This window comes from Oncorhynchus clarkii, unplaced genomic scaffold (assembly GCF_045791955.1).
Source record: "Oncorhynchus clarkii lewisi isolate Uvic-CL-2024 unplaced genomic scaffold, UVic_Ocla_1.0 unplaced_contig_1723_pilon_pilon, whole genome shotgun sequence".
NCBI classification, from domain to species: Eukaryota; Metazoa; Chordata; class Actinopteri; order Salmoniformes; family Salmonidae; genus Oncorhynchus; species Oncorhynchus clarkii.
Window position 1 is genome coordinate 340,118 of NW_027260956.1, and position 19,557 is coordinate 359,674.

Below are 19,557 nucleotides of genomic sequence, written 5' to 3' on the forward strand. Positions count from 1 at the left end.
GGCTTAGGAGTCCAGTATCTTAGGCCACTGGGATACTGTGTAAACAGTATGACCTATACGAACTGTTGGAAGAGGTAAAAAAAATTATAATGGCACTGAGACATTATGCCCATGAAACGACACATTTTTTTAAAATGTTGTTCGCACTTAAAATAAACTGTTTAGCAGAGGATGGTTTCGATCCATCGACCTCTGGGTTATGGGCCCAGCACGCTTCCGCTGCGCCACTCTGCTCTCAGCCACTTCAGAAAAGACTAGAACTCACAATCCATGGCTTAGGAGTCCAGTGTCTTAGGCCACTGGGATACTGTGTAAACAGTATGAAAAATACGAACTGTTGGAAGAGGTAAAAAAATATATATAATGGCACTGAGACATGCCCATGAAACGACACATTTTTAAAAAATGTTGTTCGCACTTAAAATAAACTGTTTAGCAGAGGATGGTTTTGATCCATCGACCTCTGGGTTATGGGCCCAGCACGCTTCCGCTGCGCCACTCTGCTCTCATCACCTACAGAAAAGACTAGAACTCACAATCCATTGCTTAGGAGTCCAGTGTCTTAGGCCACTGGGATACTGTGTAAACAGTATGACCTATACGAACTGTTGGAAGAGGTAAAAAAATATATATAATGGCACTGAGACATGCCCATGAAACGACACATTTTTAAAAAATGTTGTTCGCACTTAAAATAAACTGTTTAGCAGAGGATGGTTTCGATCCATCGACCTCTGGGTTATGGGCCCAGCACGCTTCCGCTGCGCCACTCTGCTCTCAGCCACTTCAGAAAAGACTAGAACTCACAATCCATGGCTTAGGAGTCCAGTATCTTAGGCCACTGGGATACTGTGTAAACAGTATGACCTATACGAACTGTTGGAAGAGGTACAAAAAAAATTATAATGGCACTGAGACATTATGCCCATGAAACGACACATTTTTTAAAAATGTTGTTCGCACTTAAAATAAACTGTTTAGCAGAGGATGGTTTCGATCCATCGACCTCTGGGTTATGGGCCCAGCACGCTTCCGCTGCGCCACTCTGCTCTCAGCCACTTCAGAAAAGACTACAACTCACAATCCATGGCTTAGGAGTCCAGTATCTTAGGCCACTGGGATACTGTGTAAACAGTATGACCTATACGAACTGTTGGAAGAGGTAAAAAAAATTATAATGGCACTGAGACATTATGCACATGAAACGACACATTTTTTAAAAATGTTGTTCGCACTTAAAATAAACTGTTTAGCAGAGGATGGTTTCGATCCATCGACCTCTGGGTTATGGGCCCAGCACACTTCCGCTGCGCCACTCTGCTCTCATCCCCTTCAGAAAAGACTAGAACTCACAATCCATTGCTTAGGAGTCCAGTGTCTTAGGCCACTGGGATACTGTGTAAACAGTATGAAAAATACGAACTGTTGGAAGAGGTAAAAAAATATATATAATGGCACTGAGACATGCCCATGAAACGACACATTTTTAAAAAATGTTGTTCGCACTTAAAATAAACTGTTTAGCAGAGGATGGTTTTGATCCATCGACCTCTGGGTTATGGGCCCAGCACGCTTCCGCTGCGCCACTCTGCTCTCATCACCTTCAGAAAAGACTAGAACTCACAATCCATTGCTTAGGAGTCCAGTGTCTTAGGCCACTGGGATACTGTGTAAACAGTATGACCTATACGAACTGTTGGAAGAGGTAAAAAAATCTATATAATGGCACTGAGACATGCCCATGAAACTACACATTTTTAAAAAATGTTGTTCGCACTTAAAATAAACTGTTTAGCAGAGGATGGTTTCGATCCATCGACCTCTGGGTTATGGGCCCAGCACGCTTCCGCTGCGCTACTCTGCTCTCAGCCACTTCAGAAAAGACTAGAACTCACAATCCATGGCTTAGGAGTCCAGTATCTTAGGCCACTGGGATACTGTGTAAACAGTATGACCTATACGAACTGTTGGAAGAGGTTTAAAAAAAATGATAATGGCACTGAGACATTATGCCCATGAAACAACACATTTTTTAAAAATGTTGTTCGCACTTAAAATAAACTGTTTAGCAGAGGATGGTTTCGATCCATCGACCTCTGGGTTATGGGCCCAGCACGCTTCCGCTGCGCCACTCTGCTCTCAGCCACTTCAGAAAAGACTACAACTCACAATCCATGGCTTAGGAGTCCAGTATCTTAGGCCACTGGGATACTGTGTAAACAGTATGACCTATACGAACTGTTGGAAGAGGTAAAAAAAATTATAATGGCACTGAGACATTATGCCCATGAAACGACACATTTTTTAAAAATGTTGTTCGCACTTAAAATAAACTGTTTAGCAGAGGATGGTTTCGATCCATCGACCTCTGGGTTATGGGCCCAGCACGCTTCCGCTGCGCCACTCTGCTCTCATCCCCTTCAGAAAAGACTAGAACTCACAATCCATTGCTTAGGAGTCCAGTGTCTTAGGCCACTGGGATACTGTGTAAACAGTATGACCTATACGAACTGTTGGAAGAGGTAAAAAAAAAATTATAATGGCACTGAGACATGCCCATGAAACGACACATTTTTAAAAAATGTTGTTCGCACTTAAACTGAACTGTTTAGCAGAGAATGGTTTCGATCCATCGACCTCTGGGTTATGGGCCCAGCACGCTTCCGCTGCGCCACTCTGCTCTCAGCCACTTCAGAAAAGACTAGAACTCACAATCCATGGCTTAGGAGTCCAGTATCTTAGGCCACTGGGATACTGTGTAAACAGTATGACCTATACGAACTGTTGGAAGAGGTAAAAAAAAAATTATAATGGCACTGAGACATTATGCCCATGAAACGACATATTTTTTAAAAATGTTGTTCGCACTTAAAATAAACCGAGGATGGTTTCGATCCATCGACCACTGGGTTATGGGCCCAGCACGCTTCCGCTGCGCCACTCTGCTTCCATCCACCCCCGATTGGACTTGAACCCACAATCCCTGGCTTAGGAGGCCAGTGCCTTATCCATTAGGCCACTTGGTGCACTGTCTACCTTTAGCAAATAGTACAAACTGATACAAGCAGTAAAAACAATGTGTACTGGATAGCACTGAGACACGCAAATGAAATTTAGCTTTCTAATTTCTGTTTGCGTTTCATTTTTGAAAATAATCTGTTTAGCAGAGTATGGTTTCGATCCATCGACCTCTGGGTTATGGGCCCAGCACGCTTCCGCTGTGCCACTCTGCTCTCAGCCACTTCAGACAAGACTAGAACTCAAAATCTTTGGCTTAGGAGTCCAGTATCTTAGGCCACTGGGATACTGTGTAAACAGTATGACCTATACAAACTGTTGGAAGAGGTAAAAAAATATATATAATGGCACTGAGACATGCCCATGAAACGACACGTTTTTAAAAATGTTGTTCTCACTTAAAATAAACTGTTTAGCAGAGGATGGTTTCGATTCATCAACCTCTGGGTTATCGGCACAGCACGCTTCCGCTGCGCCACTCTGCTCTCAGCCACTTCAGAAAAGACTAGAACTCAAAATCTTTGGCTGAGGAGTCCAGTATCTTAGGCCACTGGGATACTGTGTAAACAGTATGACCTATACGAACTGTTGGAAGAGGTAAAAAAAAATTATAATGGCACTGAGACATTATGCCCATGAAACGACACATTTTTTAAAAATGTTGTTCGCACTTAAAAGAAACTGTTTAGCAGAGGATGGTTTCGATCCATCGACCTCTGGGTTATGGGCCCAGCACGCTTCCGCTGCTCCACTCTGCTTTCATCCACCCCAGATGGGACTTGAACCCACAATCCCTGGCTTAGGAGGCCAATGCCTTATCCATTAGTTAACTGGGGCACTGTCTACCTTTTGCAAATAGTACGAACTGATACAAGCAGTAAAAACAATGTGTACTGGATAGCACTGAGACACGCAAATGAAATTTAGCTTTCTAATTTCTGTTTGCGTTTCATTTTTGAAAATAATCTGTTTAGCAGAGGATGGTTTCGATCCATCGACCTCTGTGTTATGGGCCCAGCACGCTTCCGCTGTGCCACTCTGCTCTCAGCCACTTCAGAAAAGACTAGAACTCAAAATCTTTGGCTTAGGAGTCCAGTATCTTAGGCCACTGGGATACTGTGTAAACAGTATGACCTATACGAACTGTTGGAAGAGGTAAAAAAATATATATAATGGCACTGAGACATGCCCATGAAACGACACATTTTTTAAAAATGTTGTTCGCACTTAAAATAAACTGTTTAGCAGAGGATGGTTTCGATCCATCGACCTCTGGGTTATGGGCCCAGCACGCTTCCGCTGCGCCACTCTGCTCTCAGCCACTTCAGAAAAGACTAGAACTCACAATCCATGGCTTAGGAGTCCAGTATCTTAGGCCACTGGGATACTGTGTAAACAGTATGACCTATACGAACTTTTGGAAGAGGTAAAAAAATATATATAATGGCACTGAGACATGCCCATGAAACGACACATTTTTAAAAAATGTTGTTCGCACAAAAAATAAACTGTTTAGCAGAGGATGGTTTCGATCCATCGACCTCTGGGCCCAGCACGCTTCCGCTGCGCCACTCTGCTCTCATCACCTTCAGAAAAGACTAGAACTCACAATCCATGGCTTAGGAGTCCAGTATCTTAGGCCACTGGGATACTGTGTAAACAGTATGACCTATATGAACTGTTGGAAGAGGTAAAAAAATATATATAATGGCACTGAGACATTATGCCCATGAAACGACACATTTTTTAAAAATGTTGTTCGCACTTAAAATAAACTGTTTAGCAGAGGATGGTTTCGATCCATCGACCTCTGGGTTATGGGCCCAGCACGCTTCCGCTGCGCCACTCTGCTCTCATCCCCTTCAGAAAAGACTAGAACTCACAATCCATGGCTTAGGAGTCCAGTATCTTAGGCCACTGGGATACTGTGTAAACAGTATGACCTATACGAACTGTTGGAAGAGGTAAAAAACAAATTATAATGGCACTGAGACATTATGCCCATGAAACGACACATTTTTTAAAAATGTTGTTCGCACTTAAAATAAACTATTTAGCAGAGGATGGTTTCGATCCATCGACCTCTGGGTTATGGGCCCAGCACGCTTCCGCTGCGCCACTCTGCTCTCAGCCACTTCACAAAAGACTAGAACTCACAATCAATGGCTTAGGAGTCCAGTATCTTAGGCCACTGGGATACTGTGTAAACAGTATGACCTATACGAACTGTTGGAAGAGGTAAAAAAAAATTATAATGGCACTGAGACATTATGCCCATGAAACGACACATTTTTTAAAAATGTTGTTCGCACTTAAAATAAACTGTTTAGCAGAGGATGGTTTCGATCCATCGACCTCTGGGTTATGGGCCCAGCACGCTTCCGCTGCGCCACTCTGCTCTCATCCCCTTCAGAAAAGACTAGAACTCACAATCCATGGCTTAGGAGTCCAGTATCTTAGGCCACTGGGATACTGTGTAAACAGTATGACCTATACGAACTGTTGGAAGAGGTAAAAAACAAATTATAATGGCACTGAGACATTATGCCCATGAAACGACACATTTTTTAAAAATGTTGTTCGCACTTAAAATAAACTATTTAGCAGAGGATGGTTTCGATCCATCGACCTCTGGGTTATGGGCCCAGCACGCTTCCGCTGCGCCACTCTGCTCTCAGCCACTTCACAAAAGACTAGAACTCACAATCAATGGCTTAGGAGTCCAGTATCTTAGGCCACTGGGATACTGTGTAAACAGTATGACCTATACGAACTGTTGGAAGAGGTAAAAAAAAATTATAATGGCACTGAGACATTATGCCCATGAAACGACACATTTTTAAAAAATGTTGTTCGCACTTAAAAGAAACTGTTTAGCAGAGGATGGTTTCGATCCATCGACCTCTGGGTTATGGGCCCAGCACGCTTCCGCTGCTCCACTCTGCTTTCATCCACCCCAGATGGGACTTGAACCCACAATCCCTGGCTTAGGAGGCCAATGCCTTATCCATTAGTTAACTGGGGCACTGTCTACCTTTTGCAAATAGTACGAACTGATACAAGCAGTAAAAACAATGTGTACTGGATAGCACTGAGACACGCAAATGAAATTTAGCTTTCTAATTTCTGTTTGCGTTTCATTTTTGAAAATAATCTGTTTAGCAGAGGATGGTTTCGATCCATCGACCTCTGTGTTATGGGCCCAGCACGCTTCCGCTGTGCCACTCTGCTCTCAGCCACTTCAGAAAAGACTAGAACTCAAAATCTTTGGCTTAGGAGTCCAGTATCTTAGGCCACTGGGATACTGTGTAAACAGTATGACCTATACGAACTGTTGGAAGAGGTAAAAAAATATATATAATGGCACTGAGACATGCCCATGAAACGACACATTTTTTAAAAATGTTGTTCGCACTTAAAATAAACTGTTTAGCAGAGGATGGTTTCGATCCATCGACCTCTGGGTTATGGGCCCAGCACGCTTCCGCTGCGCCACTCTGCTCTCAGCCACTTCAGAAAAGACTAGAACTCACAATCCATGGCTTAGGAGTCCAGTATCTTAGGCCACTGGGATACTGTGTAAACAGTATGACCTATACGAACTTTTGGAAGAGGTAAAAAAATATATATAATGGCACTGAGACATGCCCATGAAACGACACATTTTTAAAAAATGTTGTTCGCACAAAAAATAAACTGTTTAGCAGAGGATGGTTTCGATCCATCGACCTCTGGGCCCAGCACGCTTCCGCTGCGCCACTCTGCTCTCATCACCTTCAGAAAAGACTAGAACTCACAATCCATGGCTTAGGAGTCCAGTATCTTAGGCCACTGGGATACTGTGTAAACAGTATGACCTATATGAACTGTTGGAAGAGGTAAAAAAATATATATAATGGCACTGAGACATTATGCCCATGAAACGACACATTTTTTAAAAATGTTGTTCGCACTTAAAATAAACTGTTTAGCAGAGGATGGTTTCGATCCATCGACCTCTGGGTTATGGGCCCAGCACGCTTCCGCTGCGCCACTCTGCTCTCATCCCCTTCAGAAAAGACTAGAACTCACAATCCATGGCTTAGGAGTCCAGTATCTTAGGCCACTGGGATACTGTGTAAACAGTATGACCTATACGAACTGTTGGAAGAGGTAAAAAACAAATTATAATGGCACTGAGACATTATGCCCATGAAACGACACATTTTTTAAAAATGTTGTTCGCACTTAAAATAAACTATTTAGCAGAGGATGGTTTCGATCCATCGACCTCTGGGTTATGGGCCCAGCACGCTTCCGCTGCGCCACTCTGCTCTCAGCCACTTCACAAAAGACTAGAACTCACAATCAATGGCTTAGGAGTCCAGTATCTTAGGCCACTGGGATACTGTGTAAACAGTATGACCTATACGAACTGTTGGAAGAGGTAAAAAAAAATTATAATGGCACTGAGACATTATGCCCATGAAACGACACATTTTTTAAAAATGTTGTTCGCACTTAAAATAAACTGTTTAGCAGAGGATGGTTTCGATCCATCGACCTCTGGGTTATGGGCCCAGCACGCTTCCGCTGCGCCACTCTGCTCTCATCCCCTTCAGAAAAGACTAGAACTCACAATCCATGGCTTAGGAGTCCAGTATCTTAGGCCACTGGGATACTGTGTAAACAGTATGACCTATACGAACTGTTGGAAGAGGTAAAAAACAAATTATAATGGCACTGAGACATTATGCCCATGAAACGACACATTTTTTAAAAATGTTGTTCGCACTTAAAATAAACTATTTAGCAGAGGATGGTTTCGATCCATCGACCTCTGGGTTATGGGCCCAGCACGCTTCCGCTGCGCCACTCTGCTCTCAGCCACTTCACAAAAGACTAGAACTCACAATCAATGGCTTAGGAGTCCAGTATCTTAGGCCACTGGGATACTGTGTAAACAGTATGACCTATACGAACTGTTGGAAGAGGTAAAAAAAAATTATAATGGCACTGAGACATTATGCCCATGAAACGACACATTTTTTAAAAATGTTGTTCGCACTTAAAATAAACTGTTTAGCAGAGGATGGTTTCGATCCATCGACCTCTGGGTTATGGGCCCAGCACGCTTCCGCTGCGCCACTCTGCTTCCATCCACCTCAGATGGGACTTGAACCCACAATCCCTGGCTTAGGAGGCCAGTGCCTTATCCATTAGGCCACTGGGGCACTGTCTACCTTTTGCAAATAGTACAAACTGATACAAGCAGTAAAAACAATGTGTACTGGATAGCACTGAGACATGCAAATGAAATATAGCTTTCTAATTTCTGTTTGCGTTTCATTTTTGAAAATAATCTGTTTAGCAGAGGATGGTTTCGATCCATCGACCTCTGGGTTATGGGACCTGCACGCTTCCGCTGCGCCACTCTGCTCTCAGCCACTTCAGAAATGACTAGAACTCAAAATCTTTGGCTTAGGAGTCCAGTATCTTAGGCCACTGGGATACTGTGTAAACAGTATGACCTATACGAACTGTTGGAAGAGGTAAAAAAAAAATTATAATGGCACTGAGACATTATGCCCATGAAACGACACATTTTTTAAAAATGTTGTTCGCACTTAAAATAAACTGTTTAGCAGAGGATGGTTTCGATCCATCGTCCCCTGGTTTATGGGCCCAGCACGCTTCCGCTGCGCCACTCTGCTCTCATCCCCTTCAGAAAAGACTAGAACTCACAATCCATTGCTTAGGAGTCCAGTGTCTTAGGCCACTGGGATACTGTGTAAACAGTATGACCTATACGAACTGTTGGAAGAGGTAAAAAAATATATATAATGGCACTGAGACATGCCCATGAAACGACACATTTTTAAAAAATGTTGTTCGCACTTAAAATAAACTGTTTAGCAGAGGATGGTTTCGATCCATCGACCTCTGGGTTATGGGCCCAGCACGCTTCCGCTGCGCCACTCTGCTCTCAGCCACTTCAGAAAAGACTAGAACTCAAAATCTTTGGCTTAGGAGTCCAGTATCTTAGGCCACTGGGATACTGTGTAAACAGTATGACCTATACGAACTGTTGGAAGAGGTAAAAAAAAAATTATAATGGCACTGAGACATGCCCATGAAACGACACATTTTAAAAAAATGTTGTTCGCACTTAAAATGAACTATTTAGCAGAGAATGGTTTCGATCCATCGACCTCTGGGTTATGGGCCCAGCACGCTTCCGCTGCGCCACTCTGCTTCCATCCACCTCAGATGGGACTTGAACCCACAATCCCTGGCTTAGGAGGCCAGTGCCTTATCCATTAGGCCACTGGGGCACTGTCTACCTTTTGCAAATAGTACAAACTGATACAAGCAGTAAAAACAATGTGTACTGGATAGCACTGAGACATGCAAATGAAATATAGCTTTCTAATTTCTGTTTGCGTTTCATTTTTGAAAATAATCTGTTTAGCAGAGGATGGTTTCGATCCATCGACCTCTGGGTTATGGGACCTGCACGCTTCCGCTGCGCCACTCTGCTCTCAGCCACTTCAGAAATGACTAGAACTCAAAATCTTTGGCTTAGGAGTCCAGTATCTTAGGCCACTGGGATACTGTGTAAACAGTATGACCTATACGAACTGTTGGAAGAGGTAAAAAAAAAATTATAATGGCACTGAGACATTATGCCCATGAAACGACACATTTTTTAAAAATGTTGTTCGCACTTAAAATAAACTGTTTAGCAGAGGATGGTTTCGATCCATCGTCCCCTGGTTTATGGGCCCAGCACGCTTCCGCTGCGCCACTCTGCTCTCATCCCCTTCAGAAAAGACTAGAACTCACAATCCATTGCTTAGGAGTCCAGTGTCTTAGGCCACTGGGATACTGTGTAAACAGTATGACCTATACGAACTGTTGGAAGAGGTAAAAAAATATATATAATGGCACTGAGACATGCCCATGAAACGACACATTTTTAAAAAATGTTGTTCGCACTTAAAATAAACTGTTTAGCAGAGGATGGTTTCGATCCATCGACCTCTGGGTTATGGGCCCAGCACGCTTCCGCTGCGCCACTCTGCTCTCAGCCACTTCAGAAAAGACTAGAACTCAAAATCTTTGGCTTAGGAGTCCAGTATCTTAGGCCACTGGGATACTGTGTAAACAGTATGACCTATACGAACTGTTGGAAGAGGTAAAAAAAAAATTATAATGGCACTGAGACATGCCCATGAAACGACACATTTTAAAAAAATGTTGTTCGCACTTAAAATGAACTATTTAGCAGAGAATGGTTTCGATCCATCGACCTCTGGGTTATGGGCCCAGCACGCTTCCGCTGCGCCACTCTGCTCTCAGCCACTTCAGAAAAGACTAGAACTCACAATCCATGGCTTAGGAGTCCAGTATCTTAGGCCACTGGGATACTGTGTAAACAGTATGACCTATACGAACTGTTGGAAGAGGTAAAAAAAAATTATAATGGCACTGAGACATTATGCCCATGAAACGACATATTTTTTAAAAATGTTGTTCGCACTTAAAATAAACTGTTTAGCAGAGGATGGTTTCGATCCATCGACCTCTGGGTTATGGGCCCAGCACGCTTCCGCTGCGCCACTCTGCTCTCATCCCCTTCAGAAAAGACTAGAACTCACAATCCATTGCTTAGGAGTCCAGTGTCTTAGGCCACTGGGATACTGTGTAAACAGTATGACCTATACGAACTGTTGGAAGAGGTAAAAAAATATATATAATGGCACTGAGACATGCCCATGAAACGACACATTTTTAAAAAATGTTGTTCGCACTTAAAATAAACTGTTTAGCAGAGGATGGTTTCGATCCATCGACCTCTGGGTTATGGGCCCAGCACGCTTCCGCTGCGCCACTCTGCTCTCAGCCACTTCAGAAAAGACTAGAACTCAAAATCTTTGGCTTAGGAGTCCAGTATCTTAGGCCACTGGGATACTGTGTAAACAGTATGACCTATACGAACTGTTGGAAGAGGTAAAAAAAAAATTATAATGGCACTGAGACATGCCCATGAAACGACACATTTTAAAAAAATGTTGTTCGCACTTAAAATGAACTATTTAGCAGAGAATGGTTTCGATCCATCGACCTCTGGGTTATGGGCCCAGCACGCTTCCGCTGCGCCACTCTGCTCTCAGCCACTTCAGAAAAGACTAGAACTCACAATCCATGGCTTAGGAGTCCAGTATCTTAGGCCACTGGGATACTGTGTAAACAGTATGACCTATACGAACTGTTGGAAGAGGTAAAAAAAAATTATAATGGCACTGAGACATTATGCCCATGAAACGACATATTTTTTAAAAATGTTGTTCGCACTTAAAATAAACTGTTTAGCAGAGGATGGTTTCGATCCATCGACCTCTGGGTTATGGGCCCAGCACGCTTCCGCTGCGCCACTCTGCTTCCATCCACCCCAGATGGGACTTGAACCCACAATCCCTGGCTTAGGAGGCCAGTGCCTTATCCATTAGGCCACTGGGGCACTGTCTACCTTTTGCAAATAGTACAAACTGATACAAGCAGTAAAAACAATGTGTACTGGATAGCACTGAGACATGCAAATGAAATATAGCTTTCTAATTTCTGTTTGCGTTTCATTTTTGAAAATAATCTGTTTAGCAGAGGATGGTTTCGATCCATCGACCTCTGGGTTATGGGACCTGCACGCTTCCGCTGCGCCACTCTGCTCTCAGCCACTTCAGAAATGACTAGAACTCAAAATCTTTGGCTTAGGAGTCCAGTATCTTAGGTCACTGGGATACTGTGTAAACAGTATGACCTATACGAACTTTTGGAAGAGGTAAAAAAATATATATAATGGCACTGAGACATGCCCATGAAACGACACATTTTAAAAAAATGTTGTTCGCACTAAAAATAAACTGTTTAGCAGAGGATGGTTTCGATCCATCGACCTCTGGGTTATGGGCCCGGCACGCTTCCGCTGCGCCACTCTGCTCTCATCACCTTCAGAAAAGACTAGAACTCACAATCCATTGCTTAGGAGTCCAGTGTCTTAGGCCACTGGGATACTGTGTAAACAGTATGACCTATACGAACTGTTGGAAGAGGTAAAAAAATATATATAATGGCACTGAGACATGCCCATGAAACGACACATTTTTAAAAAATGTTGTTCGCACTTAAAATAAACTGTTTAGCAGAGGATGGTTTCGATCCATCGACCTCTGGGTTATGGGCCCAGCACGCTTCCGCTGCGCCACTCTGCTCTCAGCCACTTCAGAAAAGACTAGAACTCACAATCCATGGCTTAGGAGTCCAGTATCTTAGGCCACTGGGATACTGTGTAAACAGTATGACCTATACGAACTGTTGGAAGAGGTAAAAAAAAAATTATAATGGCACTGAGACATTATGCCCATGAAACGACACATTTTTTAAAAATGTTGTTCGCACTTAAAATAAACTGTTTAGCAGAGGATGGTTTCGATCCATCGTCCCCTGGTTTATGGGCACAGCACGCTTCCGCTGCGCCACTCTGCTCTCATCCCATTCAGAAAAGACTAGAACTCACAATCCATTGCTTAGGAGTCCAGTGTCTTAGGCCACTGGGATACTGTGTAAACAGTATGACCTATACGAACTGTTGGAAGAGGTAAAAAAATATATATAATGGCACTGAGACATTATGCCCATGAAACGACACATTTTTAAAAAATGTTGTTCGCACTTAAAATAAACTGTTTAGCAGAGGATGGTTTCGATCCATCGACCTCTGGGTTATGGGCCCAGCACGCTTCCGCTGCGCCACTCTGCTCTCAGCCACTTCAGAAAAGACTAGAACTCAAAATCTTTGGCTTAGGAGTCCAGTGTCTTAGGCCACTGGGATACTGTGTAAACAGTATGACCTATACGAACTGTTGGAAGAGGTAAAAAAATATATATAATGGCACTGAGACATGCCCATGAAACGACACATTTTTAAAAAATGTTGTTCGCACTTAAAATGAACTATTTAGCAGAGAATGGTTTCGATCCATCGACCTCTGGGTTATGGGCCCAGCACGCTTCCGCTGCGCCACTCTGCTCTCAGCCACTTCAGAAAAGACTAGAACTCAAAATCTTTGGCTTAGGAGTCTAGTATCTTAGGCCACTGGGATACTGTGTAAACAGTATGACCTATACGAACTGTTGGAAGAGGTAAAAAAAAAATTATAATGGCACTGAGACATGCCCATGAAACGACACATTTTTAAAAAATGTTGTTCGCACTTAAAATGAACTATTTAGCAGAGAATGGTTTCGATCCATCGACCTCTGGGTTATGGGCCCAGCACGCTTCCGCTGCGCCACTCTGCTCTCAGCCACTTCAGAAAAGACTAGAACTCACAATCCATGGCTTAGGAGTCCAGTATCTTAAGCCACTGGGATACTGTGTAAACAGTATGACCTATACGAACTGTTGGAAGAGGTAAAAAAAAATTTATAATGGCACTGAGACATTATGCCCATGAAACGACACATTTTTTAAAAATGTTGTTCGCACTTAAAATAAACTAATTAGCAGAGGATGGTTTCGATCCATCGACCTCTGGGTTATGGGCCCAGCACGCTTCCACTGCGCCACTCTGCTCTCAGCCACTTCAGAAAAGACTAGAACTCACAATCCATGGCTTAGGAGTCCAGTATCTTAGGCCACTGGGATACTGTGTAAACAGTATGACCTATACGAACTGTTGGAAGAGGTAAAAAAATATATATAATGGCACTGAGACATTATGCCCATGAAACGACACATTTTTTTTAAATGTTGTTCGCACTTAAAATAAACTGTTTAGCAGAGGATGGTTTCGATCCATCGACCTCTGGGTTATGGGCCCAGCAAGCTTCCGCTGCGCCACTCTGCTCTCAGCCACTTCAGAAAAGACTAGAACTCACAATCCATGGCTTAGGAGTCCAGTATCTTAGGCCACTGGGATACTGTGTAAACAGTATGACCTATACGAACTGTTGGAAGAGTTAAAAAAATATATATAATGGCACTGAGACATGCCCATGAAACGACACATTTTAAAAAAATGTTGTTCGCACATAAAATAAACTGTTTAGCAGAGGATGGTTTCGATCCATCGACCTCTGGGTTATGGGCCCAGCACGCTTCCGCTGCGCCACTCTACTCTCAGTCACTTCAGAAAAGACTAGAACTCACAATCCATGGCTTAGGAGTCCAGTATCTTAGGCCACTGGGATACTGTGTAAAGAGTATGACCTATACGAACTGTTGGAAGAGGTAAAAATTTTTTATAATGGCACTGAGACATTATGCCCATGAAACGACACATTTTTAAAAAATGTTGTTCGCACTTAAAATTAACTGTTTAGCAGAGAATGGTTTCGATCCATCAACATCTGGGTTATGGGCCCAGCACGCTTCCGCTGCGCCACTCTGCTTCCATCCACCCCAGATGGGACTTGAACCCACAATCCCTGGCTTAGGAGGCCAGTGCCTTATCCATTAGGCCACTGGGGCACCTTTTGCAAATAGTACAAACTGATACAAGCAGTAAAAACAATGTGTACTGGATAGCACTGAGACATGCAAATGAAATATAGCTTTCTAATTTCTGTTTGCGTTTCATTTTTGAAAATAATCTGTTTAGCAGAGGATGGTTTCGATCCATCGACCTCTGGGTTATGGGACCTGCACGCTTCCGCTGCGCCACTCTGCTCTCAGCCACTTCAGAAATGACTAGAACTCAAAATCTTTGGCTTAGGAGTCCAGTATCTTAGGCCACTGGGATACTGTGTAAACAGTATGACCTATACGAACTTTTGGAAGAGGTAAAAAAATATATATAATGGCACTGAGACATGCCCATGAAACGACACATTTAAAAAAAATGTTGTTCGCACTAAAAATGAACTGTTTAGCAGAGGATGGTTTCGATCCATCGACCTCTGGGTTATGGGCCCAGCACGCTTCCGCTGCGCCACTCTGCTCTCAGCCACTTCAGAAAAGACTAGAACTCACAATCCATGGCTTAGGAGTCCAGTATCTTAGGCCACTGGGATACTGTGTAAACAGTATGACCTATACGAACTGTTGGAAGAGGTAAAAAAAAAATTATAATGGCACTGAGACATTATGCCCATGAAACGACACATTTTTTAAAAATGTTGTTCGCACTTAAAATAAACTGTTTAGCAGAGGATGGTTTCGATCCATCGACCCCTGGGTTATGGGCCCAGCACGCTTCCGCTGCGCCACTCTGCTCTCATCCCCTTCAGAAAAGACTAGAACTCACAATCCATTGCTTAGGAGTCCAGTGTCTTAGGCCACTGGGATACTGTGTAAACAGTATGACCTATACGAACTGTTGGAAGAGGTAAAAAAATATATATAATGGCACTGAGACATGCCCATGAAACGACACATTTTAAAAAAATGTTGTTCGCACTTAAAATAAACTGTTTAGCAGAGGATGGTTTCGATCCATCGACCTCTGGGTTATGGGCCCAGCACGCTTCCGCTGCGCCACTCTGCTCTCAGCCACTTCAGAAAAGTCTAGAACTCAAAATCTTTGGCTTAGGAGTCTAGTATCTTAGGCCACTGGGATACTGTGTAAACAGTATGACCTATACGAACTGTTGGAAGAGGTAAAAAAAAAATTATAATGGCACTGAGACATGCCCATGAAACGACACATTTTTAAAAAATGTTGTTCGCACTTAAAATGAACTATTTAGCAGAGAATGGTTTCGATCCATCGACCTCTGGGTTATGGGCCCAGCACGCTTCCGCTGCGCCACTCTGCTCTCAGCCACTTCAGAAAAGACTAGAACTCACAATCCATGGCTTAGGAGTCCAGTATCTTAAGCCACTGGGATACTGTGTAAACAGTATGACCTATACGAACTTTTGGAAGAGGTAAAAAAATATATATAATGGCACTGAGACATGCCCATGAAACGACACATTTAAAAAAAATGTTGTTCGCACTAAAAATAAACTGTTTAGCAGAGGATGGTTTCGATCCATCGACCTCTGGTTTATGGGCCCAGCACGCTTCCGCTGCGCCACTCTGCTCTCATCACCTTCAGAAAAGACTAGAACTCACAATCCATTGCTTAGGAGTCCAGTGTCTTAGGCCACTGGGATACTGTGTAAACAGTATGACCTATACGAACTGTTGGAAGAGGTAAAAAAATATATATAATGGCACTGAGACATGCCCATGAAACGACACATTTTTAAAAAATGTTGTTCGCACTTAAAATAAACTGTTTAGCAGAGGATGGTTTCGATCCATCGACCTCTGGGTTATGGGCCCAGCACGCTTCCGCTGCGCCACTCTGCTCTCAGCCACTTCAGAAATGACTAGAACTCACAATCCATGGCTTAGGAGTCCAGTATCTTAGGCCACTGGGATACTGTGTAAACAGTATGACCTATACGAACTGTTGGAAGAGGTAAAAAAAAAATTATAATGGCACTGAGACATTATTCCCATGAAACGACACATTTTTTAAAAATGTTGTTCGCACTTAAAATAAACTGTTTAGCAGAGGATGGTTTCGATCCATCGACCCCTGGGTTATGGGCCCAGCACGCTTCCGCTGCGCCACTCTGCTCTCATCCCCTTCAGAAAAGACTAGAACTCACAATCCATTGCTTAGGAGTCCAGTGTCTTAGGCCACTGGGATACTGTGTAAACAGTATGACCTATACGAACTGTTGGAAGAGGTAAAAAAATATATATAATGGCACTGAGACATGCCCATGAAACGACACATTTTAAAAAAATGTTGTTCGCACTTAAAATAAACTGTTTAGCAGAGGATGGTTTCGATCCATCGACCTCTGGGTTATGGGCCCAGCACGCTTCCGCTGCGCCACTCTGCTCTCAGCCACTTCAGAAAAGACTAGAACTCAAAATCTTTGGCTTAGGAGTCTAGTATCTTAGGCCACTGGGATACTGTGTAAACAGTATGACCTATACGAACTGTTGGAAGAGGTAAAAAAAAAATTATAATGGCACTGAGACATGCCCATGAAACGACACATTTTTAAAAAATGTTGTTCGCACTTAAAATGAACTATTTAGCAGAGAATGGTTTCGATCCATCGACCTCTGGGTTATGGGCCCAGCACGCTTCCGCTGCGCCACTCTGCTCTCAGCCACTTCAGAAAAGACTAGAACTCACAATCCATGGCTTAGGAGTCCAGTATCTTAAGCCACTGGGATACTGTGTAAACAGTATGACCTATACGAACTGTTGGAAGAGGTAAAAAAAAAATTATAATGGCACTGAGACATGCCCATGAAACGACACATTTTTAAAAAATGTTGTTCGCACTAAAAATAAACTGTTTAGCAGAGGATGGTTTCGATCCATCGACCTCTGGTTATGGGCCCAGCACGCTTCCGCTGCGCCACTCTGCTCTCATCACCTTCAGAAAAGACTAGAACTCACAATCCATGGCTTAGGAGTCCAGTATCTTAGGCCACTGGGATACTGTGTAAACAGTATGACCTATACGAACTGTTGGAAGAGGTAAAAAAAAATTATAATGGCACTGAGACATTATGCCCATGAAACGACACATTTTTTAAAAATGTTGTTCGCACTTAAAATAAACTGTTTAGCAGAGGATGGTTTCGATCCATCGACCTCTGGGTTATGGGCCCTGCACGCTTCCGCTGCGCCACTCTGCTCTCATCCCCTTCAGAAAAGACTAGAACTCACAATCCATTGCTTAGGAGTCCAGTGTCTTAGGCCACTGGGATACTGTGTAAACAGTATGACCTATACGAACTGTTGGAAGAGGTAAAAAAATATATATAATGGCACTGAGACATGCCCATGAAACGACACATTTTTTAAAAATGTTGTTCGCACTTTAAATAAACTGTTTAGCAGAGGATGGTTTCGATCCATCGACCTCTGGGTTATGGGCCCAGCACGCTTCCGCTGCGCCACTCTGCTCTCAGCCACTTCAGAAAAGACTAGAACTCAAAATCTTTGGCTTAGGAGTCCAGTATCTTAGGCCACTGGGATACTGTGTAAACAGTATGACCTATACGAACTTTTGGAAGAGGTAAAAAAATATATATAATGGCACTGAGACATGCCCATGAAACGACACATTTAAAAAAAAATGTTGTTCGCACTAAAAATAAACTGTTTAGCAGAGGATGGTTTCGATCCATCGACCTCTGGGTTATGGGCCCAGCACGCTTCCGCTGCGCCACTCTGCTCTCATCACCTTCAGAAAAGACTAGAACTCACAATCCATGGCTTAGGAGTCCAGTATCTTAGGCCACTGGGATACTGTGTAAACAGTATGACCTATACGAACTGTTGGAAGAGGTAAAAAAATATATATAATGGCACTGAGACATTATGCCCATGAAACGACACATTTTTTTAAAATGTTGTTCGCACTTAAAATAAACTGTTTAGCAGAGGATGGTTTCGATCCATCGACCTCTGGGTTATGGGCCCAGCACGCTTCCGCTGCGCCACTCTGCTCTCATCCCCTTCAGAAAAGACTAGAACTCACAATCCATGGCTTAGGAGTCCAGTATCTTAGGCCACTGGGATACTGTGTAAACAGTATGACCTATACGAACTGTTGGAAGAGGTAAAAAACAAATTATAATGGCACTGAGACATTATGCCCATGAAACGACACATTTTTTAAAAATGTTGTTCGCACTTAAAATAAACTATTTAGCAGAGGATGGTTTCGATCCATCGACCTCTGGGTTATGGGCCCAGCACGCTTCCGCTGCGCCACTCTGCTCTCAGCCACTTCACAAAAGACTAGAACTCACAATCAATGGCTTAGGAGTCCAGTATCTTAGGCCACTGGGATACTGTGTAAACAGTATGACCTATACGAACTGTTGGAAGAGGTAAAAAAAATATATATAATGGCACTGAGACATTATGCCCATGAAACGACACATTTTTTAAAAATGTTGTTCGCACTTAAAATAAACTGTTTAGCAGAGGATGGTTTCGATCTATCGACCTCTGGGTTATGGGCCCAGCACGCTTCCGCTGCGCCACTCTGCTCTCATCCCCTTCAGAAAAGACTAGAACTCACAATCCATGGCTTAGGAGTCCAGTATCTTAGGCCACTGGGATACTGTGTAAACAGTATGACCTATACGAACTGTTGGAAGAGGTAAAAAAAAAATTATAATGGCACTGAGACATTATGCCCATGAAACGACACATTTTTTAAAAATGTTGTTCGCACTTAAAATAAACTATTTAGCAGAATATGGTTTCGATCCATCGACCTCTGGGTTATGGGCCCAGCACGCTTCCGCTGCGCCACTCTGCTCTCAGCCACTTCACAAAAGACTAGAACTCACAATCAATGGCTTAGGAGTCCAGTATCTTAGGCCACTGGGATACTGTGTAAACAGTATGACCTATACGAACTGTTGGAAGAGGTAAAAAAAAATATATAATGGCACTGAGACATTATGCCCATGAAACGACACATTTTTTAAAAATGTTGTTCGCACTTAAAATAAAAAG

The 19,557-nt window shown here is 43.0% G+C and overlaps 5 non-coding genes across 5 annotated transcripts; all 5 read right to left on the reverse strand.

The window, feature by feature from the left end:
- Window positions 1–8,158: 8,158 nt before the first annotated feature.
- On the reverse strand, window positions 8,159–8,231 carry trnar-ccu (transfer RNA arginine (anticodon CCU)). Its single transcript has one exon. It is a non-coding gene; the product is annotated as a tRNA-Arg (tRNA).
- Window positions 8,232–9,259: 1,028 nt separating this feature from the next.
- Window positions 9,260–9,332, reverse strand: trnar-ccu (transfer RNA arginine (anticodon CCU)). Its single transcript has one exon. It is a non-coding gene; the product is annotated as a tRNA-Arg (tRNA).
- Window positions 9,333–11,448: 2,116 nt separating this feature from the next.
- trnar-ccu (transfer RNA arginine (anticodon CCU)) lies at window positions 11,449–11,521 on the reverse strand. The gene has a single exon. It is a non-coding gene; the product is annotated as a tRNA-Arg (tRNA).
- A 2,040-nt stretch (window positions 11,522–13,561) lies between these two features.
- On the reverse strand, window positions 13,562–13,633 carry trnam-cau (transfer RNA methionine (anticodon CAU)). Its single transcript has one exon. It is a non-coding gene; the product is annotated as a tRNA-Met (tRNA).
- An 824-nt stretch (window positions 13,634–14,457) lies between these two features.
- Window positions 14,458–14,530, reverse strand: trnar-ccu (transfer RNA arginine (anticodon CCU)). Its single transcript has one exon. It is a non-coding gene; the product is annotated as a tRNA-Arg (tRNA).
- Between the last annotated feature and the right edge of the window lie 5,027 nt (window positions 14,531–19,557).